Here is a 12,482-nt window from a genome sequence, read left to right on the forward strand (position 1 = left end):
TTGTCCAAATTTTTGTAGATAAGGACTGGATTCAACTACCTGGGCAGCTGTTAATATTAACATATTACAACAGAGAACAACCTTCTCTAAAATTTTCTTCATCTCTGTTGTAATATATTAATATTAACAGCTCCCCAGGGAGTTTAATAATAATAATAATAAAGTTGGATAATTTATATAGCGCCATTTTTGTGAAAATCACCTCAAGGGCGCTGTACAATTAATAAATATCCCAGTACGTCTTGCAGCTACAGAGCGCATGGACGGTTGGGATTCTAGTTCCTCGTTTTCAATTAAGATCAATAAAAAATTATAACAGATAGGAGCTAGATTTCAGGACGTCTTGCAGCTACAGGGCGCATAGACAGTTAGAAATTTAGCCCCCATTTACACATTTTAAAAATTGACAAATAAATTTAGTGTATTAATGATACTAAAAAAAAATAAAAATAATATGAATAATAAAAAGGAGTAAGATTACAACACGTCTTGCAGCTACTAAGCGCATAGACGATTGGAATTCTAGACCCCATTTATAAAATTTAGGTATTTTTAAGTTGGTATATGAAAGCTAGATAACCAATCATCGTGCAGCTACAAAGCGCATGGACGAGTGGAATTCTAGCAAAGTTAGAATGATATCAATAAATTTATAAAAAATAGAGCATAGTAGTAAGTTTGTCAAGTGTTCATGCCAAGAACTAAGCAATAAAAAACTAAATAAATAAAGCACTGTATCAACTCCATGGTTAACAAAGGCAGATAGATGTCCGAAGAGAATCTTTTGTAGACAGTAGGTAGATATTGTCACCATGTGGTCCACTAGGCTGCTGGAGAATTTCTGGAAACGCACGTGCGTAGACTGGGGGATTATGCCTATTGTTCCAACGACTTGGTGTCCATTTTGGTCCGTATTATTTCATTTTATGAGACGCAACATTCCTGTTCAATTCACATTTTTAAATGAATATTTTTTTTGTATAAGTTAGTTATAGAAGTTTGATTTATCATTTTGTATGTTATTAGAAGGCAGAATCCAGTCATCGTCTACACGACGGTATGTTATTAGAAGGCAGAATCCAGCCCGACGCTACTCGACGCAACATTCCTGTTCAATTCACATTTTTAAATGAATATTTTTTTGTATAAGTTAGTTATAGAAGTTTGATTTATCATTTTGTTATGGTATTAGAAGGCAGAATCCAGTCCTCGTCTACAAAAATTTGGACAAACTCAAAATATTGTTGAAAACAATTATGATCCAATATTAGCGCATATATTTTATTTTTTTATATCTATCGTATTCTTCCAGTAGCCTTCATTGAAATTTAAAATAAAATGTATTCCCACACACAGGCCATGCCTTTGTGGGATTTTTTTGTGTTTGTGAAAAAGTATATTTTGTATTTGTAACCTTTTGTAAAATGTAAAATACATAACATAGATCCTAATTTAACAAGTCATTTGGGAGTGACATGCAGTTGAAGAATGGTTGGTTAAGAAAGTATGCTGAAAACATGTCGGTACATATCTTGCGTTTTCTTACAAAATAAGTATTTTTGTATGACAACCGTGACGCAGAAACATCAAAAATATTGTGCATGATGGACGACTGATCAACTAAATTAAAGATTTTTGTCGTTAGTGTTAATTTTTTTAGGCGGAGTGCGCACAGATTGGATTGATGAGTGGATTTGTGAGTTTTATGTGTTTTTATTATCTTTATATGTATATTTCTTTGAATGTGTGATGTCACTGAACTCCTCTTAAACGGCCTTACCAATATACGTGCGGTTTTTAGCGAAATCTAAATCGTTGCGCGTGTTCGTAGATATTAAAAATTTTAATCGAATCTGTAAAAAAAAAGTTGGAAGCATATTTTTTTTGGAATGAAAAAAAAAATGTAATGTAAAGAAGTATGTAAAGTTAAAACGATGTATTTTGTCATTTTCGTAATTTATTTTGGTTTTGAAATAAATGTCAAGCTCACATCAAAACGTGGCTGGCGATTAAAGAATGATTAAATTCGCATTAGGCATGAGTCGAGTGTCATAATTTTAGAAGGTTCATGGTAAAACGCTGTCTGACTTATCTTTATCAACACGCATTCACGTATTTTCTCCATAGATCTTTGCGCTGTGCGTGTTCGTAGATATCATAAAGTTAGGAGCATAAATGTTTTATTCGTCGACCTACCAAGATTGCATTCGACGATAATGCATGTACAAAATAAAATGGAAGGACGTTGTATTTTGTGTTTAAAAAAAGTTTTTTTTTGAATGTTTAAACAGCATTTACTTTTTTTGGATCCCAATCAGATTCTTTTCTTACATTCCTTATAATTTCTTCCCATTTATTTCATTTTACTGGATTTTTGGTAACACTAAAATAATATTAACTGGCATTCAATACATTTTTGAAAATCGCATTCATGAATAAAATGCATCTCCGTTGGTGAAAAGAGCCGAGTTTGATATTCGCCGAAAAATTTGTACATTTGAAAATGAATTATTTTATGTTTTGGAATTCAACCATAAACAAGTACCTAGGTACCGTATTATATTAAATATTTGAGTACAGTTTGAGCACCGGCCGAATACACATAGAATTTACCCTGTGCCCGGCCCATTTTTGTGAAATTTCATGCTTTATGAAGGGTTTCTTAAAATGTCATAATTATGAAAATACTGAGTTAAATCAATTAAAACTTCACATATTTATTTGAAATAATCAAATATGTAATTTTTGTATGATGGTTTTGCCAACATTGGCCTTTATGGAGAGCCACATTGCGCATTGCAATGTTCGCACATATACAGGGCCTCACTCCTTTTTTGTGCTTTGTATCCCGGAGCCGTATAAACACGTGATTATAATAACCATCCGTTGTGTCCCGGTCCCGCGTTTTACGTGGTTTACCAGCAGCGAAAAAGCACTAATAAAAGTCACTAGATGTCAATAAAATGCACTTTTTAAGACAACTGGTAAACCACGTGTAAACACAACGTTTGGTTATATAATAAAGTGTTTACACGGCTCCGGGATATAAAGTGTTATTAATTTTTAGTTTTGGAATTCAATCATAAACAAGTACCTAGATACCTGTTTATCAATTAAAAGTATTTTTTCCAAGGTAAAGCAGGCAAGCCAACGTTAGGGCAGAACAATGTTTGTCGGGTACGCTATTGTTTTATATGTATTTGAGATTATGATTGAATTATGTTTAGTAAAACATGTTTCAAAATTATATAAAATGTCTCCCTCGGCACAGGACACTTCAATGTCCAATCTTTAATGAAAAAAAAGTAATACACAAATTGTAAAATAACAAATAAATACATAAATTAAATTAAAAGGTCTAACGTGTTCTTGCGGCGTATTCCCAGTGGTGCCATATTCAACCATTTTACCACACAGCAGTGGTAAATGGTAAGTTTATTTACAGGTAAGCTATAAAAAATATCATATATTTGTACCTACATAGAAGGTACATAATATAATGTAAGTAACGTATACTATAAATTGATATTTTTTTGTGGTTCTGTGTGATATAACAACTCTCATCCATGAAACCAACCCAAACTATGTAACTTCGTGATTGATTATATTATATAGATATATTATCCATTACTTGAATTTCGAAACCTTTTAAAAAACCGAATGCATTAAAAACTTTATACAACACTTTTGCACGCAGTAACTTGGAGTTTGCATCCGTTGTGTGGAGCCCACAATACATAACAAACATAGAAAGGATTGAAAATGTTCAACGAAAAATTTTTAAATACCTAGATTATAAAAACAACAAAACGCTTTGTACTTACAACCAATCTGCCAAACAAAATGGATTTTTTACCCTTGAAAATAGACGCCACTGTATCTTAATTATGCTATTTATATAAATTATAAAATAATAAAGTAGACTCTTTTAACCTACTCTCTAAAATTAATCTTAATGTCCCCTTTCGCGTCCCCTCTAGGCATCTCGTCATTGGCTGGTTCAAGTGGCCACTTTACACACTATGCAACATTCACCATTCTGCCTATGTTGGAAAATTCGTATTCCTTGAATTTTTCCGTCCGTTGATATTTTTATTTTTAATTGTTATTTTCATTTTAACCCCAGTCTTTCTAGTCGAAAACACCTGTCCAGGGTTCCGGTTCTATTTCACACACTAAACTGTATTTTTATCCACCTGGACGTAGACATAATCATAGGTACATTAACAACTTATTAAATTACTGTTAAATGTAAAAGTGTTCTAATAAAAATAAAATTTAAACGGGTTGTGGTCTTGTGACCTTGGCTAGAGTCACGGACTCGCTGATCGAAGGTTCGAGGTTCAAACCCCACTCTACCCCAACTCGAATTCCATTTTCCGATAGTGGGTTAACAGCTCGTTGAAAATGGCCCCCTAAATTGAAATATTTTGGTAAATTATGAGAACGCAAATATTATATTTTTATTTTTGAAAAAAATGTGTTTTCCAACTAAAATTAGCTAGTTGAGAAAAATTCGTTCGACTCTTTATTTGAAATGGATTATTTTGAATTACCTTGTGGAAAATGTGGCGTAGAACACACGCGGCTCCTGATTGGCTGGCGGCGCGGAGGCCCGTCCGCGCGTGCGCACCGGGCACTACGCCGACCCAAAAACAACAATACATCGACACTACATACCTTCTATAATGTTACGTAGACGGTAGACCATTGACCAGAAGTGGGCAAATACGGCTCCGAGAGCCGCATGCATTTAAGAGGAAATGCGATCAGACTTTTCTTCATACGAACGTTTTTCCGTATTGTTTCCCTGGGTCAGGGGCGAACCGTGCGTAGAAGCGATTTTGCGCAGCTTACCATCATATATAACTATCCACAACAATGTTTTACGGTAACTTTATTTATTTACAGAAAAACAAACAAACAATTACCATTTCTTATGAATCGTTGTCACCATTTGTATTTCTCTCCAAATATAAATGAAAATATCAATAAAGCACGCCAAGCGCCAGCAATGAGCCAAGGAAATAGCCGATTACTTCAGATTATTTCTTCATACAAATAAGTGTACTATATTTTGAACATCTCACACCCAGTGGCGGGATTTTTCTCCTAGAGTAAACTTGCAGAAAACAGTATTTCAAACATGATTTCTTAAGGCAAATTTTTCGTTGAGATGATACTTTTGACATATGACTCGCAACACATGTGGCGCTCGACGCGACCGTTTTCGGCATTATTAATTTCTAAAACAAATCGGCCAGTTGACATTTCAATTCTAATGAAAATACCTAATACTGACTGAATTCATTGAGGTATTTTTTGTAAGCTTTTATCAACCAGCATTTAGCAACTATTCCACTTTTCTTAGAAAACGGTGTTGCAAAGTAAATTCTATAGTTTTATTAGGTTTCTAAAGACATTTTAAATTTATTTTCTGCTTAATTGCATATATCTACTACCTGTATCTAACGAATTGCTGGTTGTGAAATTTTAGTTATAAAATATAAATGTTCGTGGAAACAGGGAGAGAGGAGAGGAGCGTAGGGACGGCAGTATACCATGTGATCGCGCCACTTGCTTGTTAGCAGATGAACGCTCGAAATGCTGGTTCGCGGAATGCGTTATCCTTTATTTTCTTTGCCACGGAACCCTCAATACCATGAACGCAATTACCTACCTTATTCTGGGTTCTGGTACCTTTATTGTTTGAACTTCTCTTGCGGCAGTCAGGATCTCTATCTTGTGGTCAGTAAGGAGTGGCACTGAACGATTACACGACCCAGTAGATATAATAGTTATTGATTGCAAATATCTTATTTGCGATCACGGTGAGAATATAAAACCACATGCACTCACAATCAGCTCAGTTGTCAATATGGGGCTGGGACAATATTGGTACCCACGGTAGGCAATGCAACATCTTAACCAGGGCCCCGTAGGTAGCAAATAAATTTTAACGCCTCATTCTAGTAAATGTGCTATGTATATGTGTGTGTACACATTGAGTAAATGTGGCGTACCACTATGTCACTATCATCATCATTACCTCTCTGCGTCTAATGTTGCATAGGGCACTGCATTGGTAACGCAATACGTCGATTTGGTTAATTTTAGCAAGACACAATCACAATTTATTGTGATTTAATTGTGTTCTCTTGTTCTCATTTGGAAAAAACGGACACAACTTGAGTTGATTCCCAAAATATAAAAATCCGGAATGTGGCTCTCGTTGACCTAATGTTTGCCCACCCCTACCATTGAGTATGTCTGCCAACTGCGTGCTAAAATCCTGGTGACGTCATTGACTAGTCACGTGGTCCGCTCACCCCCCTATTGGCACGATGCTTGCATTTTTTGTACTGTTCTTTACAGCGCGCAACGTCTGTAGGGAATATTCGATTTTCAAACAATTTTGTGTGTTATTGATTTCATATAGGGTAAAACCACCAATGATTGGCACTTTAAATGTATTAATTGAGTCAATTTTTATTTAAATACTAAGCAATCATCACTTGAATGTAAACTTTTTTTTTGCATCAACAAATGTTAGTAGATTTTAAACTTTTAATTGATATACAGAGGATCTTTCAATTTTTAAAGATAAATAAAGATGATTGAAAATATACGATTTTAGACATTTATTGGTACTTCTAGTTATAATTATATATATATTAGTTATTACGGTTATTTCAATTATTTCTTTTTGGTATTTTAAGCACGAATAAAAATAAGAATGCATCTTTTCCCAGAATTTTAAATAATTATAACACGTTTTTTGCTGAAATAGATAAACATTTCCTCACTTTATACAAATTTAAAGAAAATGCTAGAACCCTAATTAAAAATAATAATTGTAATTTAATCTAACTGTACCTACCTATTATTTTATTTTTTAGTTCACTTAATATTGTAATTGTTTTCTCTTGTTTGAAAGAAGAAAGAAGGGAGGACTGATAGCTCCGTATTACTCCGTATGGATCCCCCGGAGAAAGGATTTTTAAGTCCGAGCAAAAAAAAACATTCTCTTTTATTTTTTTTATTATTTCATTATTATTGAATTATTTATTTTTTACGTGTGGAGTGATGCGGTGTGGCTATTTCAATGTACGCTTTTTTTCTTCTTTTTTGACATTGTATTTATTAATGTATAAATAACTATAATTGGCCTATAATTTGGGTTTATTTGTAAATATTTATTTTTTTGTTGTAATGGCTGTTGTTTTCTTTAAATAAATAAATAAATAAAAATAAATATTGGCACAGCAATTTTGTCAGTTATTGGCACCTTTAAAATTTCCGCGTATATGTAAAAAAATAAGAGTCGTGGTATTTTCTATAATTATTGAATAGATTTAATATTATTACAAAAAACAAAGCATCCATCTGAATCAGATGAAGATAGCAATGCTCTTTCCATTAAAAAAATTGTCTTAAAATTTTTTTTCTTCGAAGTATTTCTTTTTATATATAAGCCAATCCTTTTTGTACTAAATGCTAAAATAATTTACTTTATTTGTCGTAAATAATGAACAACAAATTAGCAATAATGATGTAAAATACTGATTGGCGTGTGCCAATAATTCAAATATTAACGAATAACACTACAAAATGTTAGATATTAGCACAATGCCAATATCTGATTTTGTACTTTTTTTTCTTTGTGTAGTTGGTACCCATTAAAAAGATAATTTCTTAGTAAAGTAATTAGTATATTGTAATTGCATGTGTATTTTATTGAATAAAGACTCTGTTATTAAAAAAAAAACTTATCACAGAATATAGCGATGTATCGTTTTTGTAAAAATTCGGAAAGTGGATTTTTTGAATGAATAGTTTCACTTCTTCTATAATATTGATTTCCAGTATTCGAGTTAAATGTAGAATTTCTATAAAACAGCATTTTTGTTTAATTATAGATGTTATGTGGTCATTTTTTTATCATGAATAAACCTTTTCCTGAAAAATTTACTTATTGGAAGAAATTTCGCTTTGTGAAAACGCTCCTCAATGGGCCGGGCCTACTAAGTTGAAAACGTTAATCTGGTTCACAAAAAGGCTCATTTCATTTCTATTTCAAACACATTCTATTTCATTTTTAAACCATTCATTCTGGTTCTATTTCAACACAATCTATTTATTTTTAAAACGCATTTCAGTTCTTCTTCAAACCACTCTGTTTCTTTTTCAAACACAATATGTTTCGTAATAATGTAATAACTTATATTTACAGATAAGTATTAAAAAAAAATACATGTAGGACATAAAGGTCAAAAGTTTGATAGATTGGAAATTTTAGAAATAAATAGGATAAAAAATAAAAGCGATAGAGTTTCAATAAATTAGCAGATATAATTAAAAAACTCACCCTTATTAACCCCCTTAGTTGGACCCTGTACATTGTAATAAAACCATAAATATTTTTCATATAATAGAATCTTCTCTTAAAGTACACCGCCAACACATGTTTCAATAATTTGTCTCACTCTGTTCCATTGAAATATTGCGTATTGTATCTTTTTCAACTTATTTTGAAATGTACCTACACTTAAGATAATATTTAGTTTTATATAAATTATCCTTACACTGCATAATATTCACCAGTCTGAAGATGCCCATTAGAGGGTGAAAGCGCTAATTGGTGAAAATAAATAAGTGGAAGTGTAGCAAGTATTTTTTAATGAATAACTTTTTTGTAAATATAAGTTATTACATCATTACAATGGAATCCCATCAAGAATTGTCAATAAACAATTTAAATGAAACATTGTAAACACACTGGTTTTAGATCTAAATTTATTGCAACAGAGAGAGAATACATTTTTGAAAAGGGAATATGGAAGTCTAGGCATTTAAATGGCGTATAACCTGTCATTGGCTGGTTTAAGTGGACACCGAGGGAGGAAATCCAGCCTGTTTACAAACATTTGGACATACTCAAAATATTGTAGACACTGGTTTTATTTCAAACACATCCTGGGTCTTTTTCACACATATATGTCCAATTCCACCCCGACACGGAAAATATAAAATCGAATAAATTTGCCACATGACCTAGAAATATAATACTTATTCTGTCGAACTAGGTCATGTAATCAATACAGCCGTTAAATCATATAAATTAAGGGATTTCTTCCTATAAAAAACGTTTGAGCACTGAGGTTACTGTCAGCCTTTAACACACCTAATTAATTAAATCATAAAGCCGAATTAGAATTGATTCATAATAATTAATAATTAGAGATCAATATCAGACTGAATAAAATTTAGATAAGATAAAATATTTATTTGAATGACATGTGCGTCCATTTTTAATGAGGAAGTCCGGTGGTTCATTCATTTTTATTTATTTGTTAATAGTTCTCTTCCGCTTCTCTCGTCCCATTTTTACAGAGATTCGGACTAAAATGTGATAAAAAATAATATAAAATAAATAAATAGATTAAATGTTATTAATATTTTTATATAACCACTTACCGACTTTTCTATGTCTACCATTTGCGACACGTACAAGTGTCTTCGTCAGGACGCCAATTAAACCAACATGCAAAACCCACTATACACCTTCACCATAGTTGCATGTCGTGTTGATTTTCTCCCAATGTAAACAGAAGGAAGAGAATTGCATTTTAATTGGTAAAAACCTCCCCGAAACCGGTAGATATAGAAAAGTCGGCTATATACAAATATTTAATAACATTTAGTAAAACGTTTGACCACAAAGTTAATGCTTTAAATGTTTATAGTAAATAAATATAGTTTATCATAACATTGATCTAGGAATCACTGTCTCAAAACCTGCCATGGCGTATGACAGGTGACGGATGTTCATACAGATTAATTTGTTCATTCGTTTATGATAAAAATCTAATTCTCTTCGGCACTACATATTAAATTTAAACTAGAACATTATAATATACATACAGGTTGTTTTATTTAGAAAACGTGTTTTTTTTTTAAGATCACGTGTTATCATGGTATTATACAATCACGTGTAAACACGTGATTATACAACCACGCTTTGTGTCCCGGTCCCGTGTTTTCACGTGATTTACCAGCTGTCTAAAAATGCATTTTATTGACATTTAGTGACTTTTATTAGTACTTTTTCGCTGCTGGTAAACTACGTGAAAATACGGGACCGGGGATACGAAGCACAATAAAAGAAGTGAGATCCTGTATATTTATTTATTTATACTTTTACATTGTTTGTATTATTTTTTTATACAGAATAATGTACAATAGTACACTGGGGTGTGCCGTGCCGAGGGAAACATTTTACAATAAGTAGAACATGCCTTAAATTAGTTATTTAACAAAGTTAACATAATAATAAATTAAAAATAAAATTAATCTAATTAACCAAATTATCATTAACATAATAAGCAATATAAACTAAAATAATCATAAAAAACAACCAATTGTGCAAACATTGCAATGTGGCTCTCCATAAAGGCCAATGTTGACAAACCTATCATACAAAAATGACTTATTAAATTGTTTGAAATAAATATGAGAAGTTTTGAATGATATAACGAAATGAACGCCTTAAACCTGTAGCAATTGCACAGAAATCTTTAATCCGAGTCATTTTTAAAAAAACATTTCGTTCTCCAAGAGACCTGCTCTTCAAAGAATTCAGAGTACTGAATATTATTCAACAGTATATATGGAGAACGGTAGTGGTTACACACATAAAGAGAGACATTTACCCAAGCGTCAACCACAACCATAATACAAGATACTCTAATAGGGATCTGATACTAAGTGAAGGGGTCAACACTGTTCTGGCATCGAGACAACACTATTACGTAGGCAAAAAGGTCCATAACCTTTTGCCAGAATCGTGGAAAGACGGGAGTGTTGTCAAGTTAGGGAAGGTGTTGACCTCGCTCTTTCATGACATTGGTCGTAGGGAGTCAGAAAAGTTGATGCATGCCACGGATTGGAGAATCTTACTGGTCTTACAAGTTTCGCATAAATAAATTGTCTATGTTTTTATTAATGTATGTATGTGTATGCGCATGGGTGTATGTACGTGTGTGTGTATGTACATGTGTATATATGTGTATATATATATATATATGTGTGTGTATATATGTGTATGTCTGTATGTATATGAATCAAAATGTGTATCCGAATAAGTTTATATTTTGTTTGTCTGTGCTCTATATTAATTTGTTAACTATTATAATATATTAAAATGTAATTGCCTAGTTTGGAACGGGGTATGTACCCTTGTTAGCTGGGCAAAGTGAACATAGAATTGTATTTTGATAAAGAGTGTGAATAAATAAATAAATAAATATAACCCAGTATTTTCATAATTATGACACTTTTGAGAAACCCTCCACAAAGCATGAAATTTCACAAAAATGAGCCGGGCACACGGTGAATTCTACGTGTATTCGGCCGGCAGTCAAAGTGTTAATACATTGGTTCTTTCATTAAAAGACTTACATTTTATCAAAATCTATGGACATGATCATAAACTGGATACGAATATCAAAATGTCATTTCATCAAAATCTGGATTTGCATCTGCCTCTGAGGTACAAATATATTGTCGGAAATGAAAGTATTTGTGCGGTGCTTAAAAACGGGGCAAGATGAAATACATACGTTACAATTTACAAGAACTTGTGATGCAGTTAATTTTTTTATGCATTTTAGATAAACTTCGCCTTAAAATTAAACGCTCTTATTTTTACCGCGTGTAATACAATATTTTTCATATATAATTTCCCGTAACAATGAACTTCGTCGTTATGACATTAAATAGAATTTGGAATGTAGTACACTCAAACACATGTCAAACTGCCGTAACTAAAAAGTTCATTATAAAAACTTTTCAAACAAGTAAATCGCAATGATATTAAAAATTATATTTCTTTTTTTTTTATTTTACCATAAGGTTATGATGATGATGATTAATTGTGAGAAAAAAGCATGTCATATAAGCCATTGAAAAAAAAAATTCAGTCAAAAAGTTGCCCAAAAATAGTTGAAATGCAGTATTGAAACTGATCACCTGATCAACTGATCAATGCAGTGCCTTGTGCACCATCAGGTGCGCAAAGTGAAAAATGATTGTGACTAAAACTTGATACTGCAAAAAAGCTACTTTTAGTCATTATTTCAGCCTGAAATGCAGTATTTCTTTACTGCGTTTTGGTTGGTTTTGGGGGAAAAGTGAAAGCAAATATTTCGGTATTTAAGTTAATCAGGTTGAATGAAAAAACCCATGAATTTTTTTAAAAACATGGTTTATTTATTAAATTATAATATTTAACAAAATCAAGCCAAAAATATTTAAAAACCCGCATTTTAGTCATTGAGATATAATATATAGAAATAACACTCCATACAAACCCGAGCTAAAAATTCATCCCAAAAGAACAGGGATTGACCAGCGGATATAGCAAGTATCGTCACGTTGACTTTGACAAGCAAAACAAGTAGTACAGTAAAAATCACTGACTG

General features: G+C 32.2%; 1 protein-coding gene across 2 annotated transcripts in view; it reads left to right on the forward strand.

Annotated features, from left to right (window-relative positions):
• Positions 1–12,482, forward strand: part of LOC148273663 (sodium-dependent neutral amino acid transporter B(0)AT3) — a 126,089-nt gene that overhangs the window by 60,547 nt on the left and 53,060 nt on the right. The window lies entirely within an intron of this gene.

The sequence above is a fragment of the Micrasema longulum genome, unplaced genomic scaffold (genome assembly GCF_059751315.1).
Source record: "Micrasema longulum isolate JH-2025_06_02 unplaced genomic scaffold, ASM5975131v1 h1tg001880l, whole genome shotgun sequence".
In the NCBI taxonomy this organism is placed as follows: Eukaryota; Metazoa; Arthropoda; class Insecta; order Trichoptera; family Brachycentridae; genus Micrasema; species Micrasema longulum.